At 29.6% G+C, this 1843-nt stretch overlaps 1 protein-coding gene across 4 annotated transcripts in view; it reads right to left on the bottom strand.

Moving 5' to 3' along the window:
- Positions 1–1715, bottom strand: part of LOC106458673 (activated RNA polymerase II transcriptional coactivator p15-like) — a 15731-nt gene extending 14016 nt beyond the window's left edge. For 3 of the 4 annotated variants that reach the window (XM_013918206.2, XM_022384932.1, XM_013918204.2), the window contains exon 1: positions 1639–1714. The gene's annotated coding sequence lies outside the window, so the exon portion shown is untranslated. Of the gene's footprint in view, positions 1–1638 lie in introns of all 4 variants that reach the window. The other variant, XM_013918203.2, reaches the window with a different exon arrangement.
- Between the last annotated feature and the right edge of the window lie 128 nt (positions 1716–1843).

Genomic DNA, 1843 nt, shown 5'->3' on the forward strand with positions numbered 1-1843 from the left:
AATAAGCAATCCTGAAAAATATTTGGGGGTGCTTAACTTTTTTCCAGGTGTATAGTATGTAACATGTTTACAATAAAATCTGAATCTCCGATATTGTCATCAGTTTGCAGTTAGTACCCAATAAAATTGATATATAATTCTTGAAACATAAAAAAAATTGAAAACAAGACCATCTAAGTAAAACTATGAGACTTCTGAGCCTGTTTTGAAGAACACAGTGCTTTAAAGTTTGACTTAACAGAAGACAGATAGTCTTAAATCTGGCTCTGGATCAAGCTATTTCCATATTTAAATATTTTAATAAATTACAAGGAAATTAAAATACTGGTAAGAACTGTAGAACCAGGATTATCTCTCAAATTCCTAGGGGTTCACGAATCACTGTTTGAGAAATGCTGTTCTAGATGATCACCAAGGATAATGCCATCAGTGGATTCACTCAATCACCTACTAAGAACAGCAAGTTATTCCTAACTTCACACCGTGAGCATTGGAAGAGAAAAGTACCAAAAACATATGATGAATGGGAAATTTACACATAGTAAAATAACACCTCACAGATTTTTTGTTAATAATAAATAATAACCTCATTGCAACTTATGGAATTTTAAGTTTGTGTACTGTTTTATTTGTGAATTAGCATTGTTTAAGATACTTCACAATCCAAGAAAGGGAGAGTATTGGAAGCTATATTTTTAATGTTTGTTTCCTAGAGAGAGTTTGTCATGATGTAATGATGATGCAACATCTAATGCATTAATGATCATGTCAGTTGGTTATTCAGTTGGCCTTCTTGTTACCAATCAATTAGCAGGATAATTCTGTAAGCAAGTTTATAAATAAGTTAGGCATACACTATGTATGGAATTTCTGTTGAAATGCCATTTATGAAATTAGGTCTACACGTGAACAAGTCTGTAGCAAATGTTACTGAAAAATGGACAGAACTTCTCCTTATGAACTCATCTAATTCTAACAATAGAACATATTACAACAATACAATCTTCTAGTAGTAGTATCTCATTTAGGAAAACCAGACTCTAGCACAGTCATCAAAATTTGAAAACATACTTTTTTAAGTTTTAAAATAACTTGTATTAACATTGTCTAATTTAACTGAGGGTTATAAATTCTGTATAGAGCACATTAATTACATTTTAGGTTTACAATTTTATATTATAAATGATTTTAATTTGTAATTGTAATTTAAACTTAAAAGTGGAAGAACAATGAAATTCCAGTTGCAAGTATTAAAACTAAAATTAAAAACACAAAGTTTACGAAAACCTAAAGTATTTTCTTAGATAAAAAATATAATAAAATAAAGAAATATAAACTCATAAACCAGTAATTACTGGTACTCGACTTAGTGCAAGATGCCACGTACAAACTACAACTACAATGTACTACTACTTGTATTTGTAATGAGTAGTAAAAGAGTATTAGTATTACTATTAGTACTTGGTACTGCATGTGTAACAGAATTAAATATGATGGAAATAAACGTTAAGCTGAAAGTTCTTAATTAAAAGACACAAACATGATTAAAATATATCAGTTAGCGAATCAGCTTAACTTTATACAATCAACCATAAAAATATAATTAATCTTCAGTTTTAAAATATATATAGCACTCACTAACATTCACGACAAGGCCTAACGTTACTGAGACAGCCTGTTCAATCTTCACTGTACATCTACAATATGGAATTGCTCGTTAGTTTATAAAAGTACCGATAGGGATAAATAGACGCATTTTGCATGTATAAAACATACCTGATTAATAATGGTTGGAGACGGCTTGAATGGGTAATGAAGAAAAACTTTAATATAAGTTTAACAT

Source organism: Limulus polyphemus, unplaced genomic scaffold, assembly GCF_000517525.1.
Source record: "Limulus polyphemus unplaced genomic scaffold, Limulus_polyphemus-2.1.2 Scaffold499, whole genome shotgun sequence".
Taxonomy (NCBI): domain Eukaryota; kingdom Metazoa; phylum Arthropoda; class Merostomata; order Xiphosura; family Limulidae; genus Limulus; species Limulus polyphemus.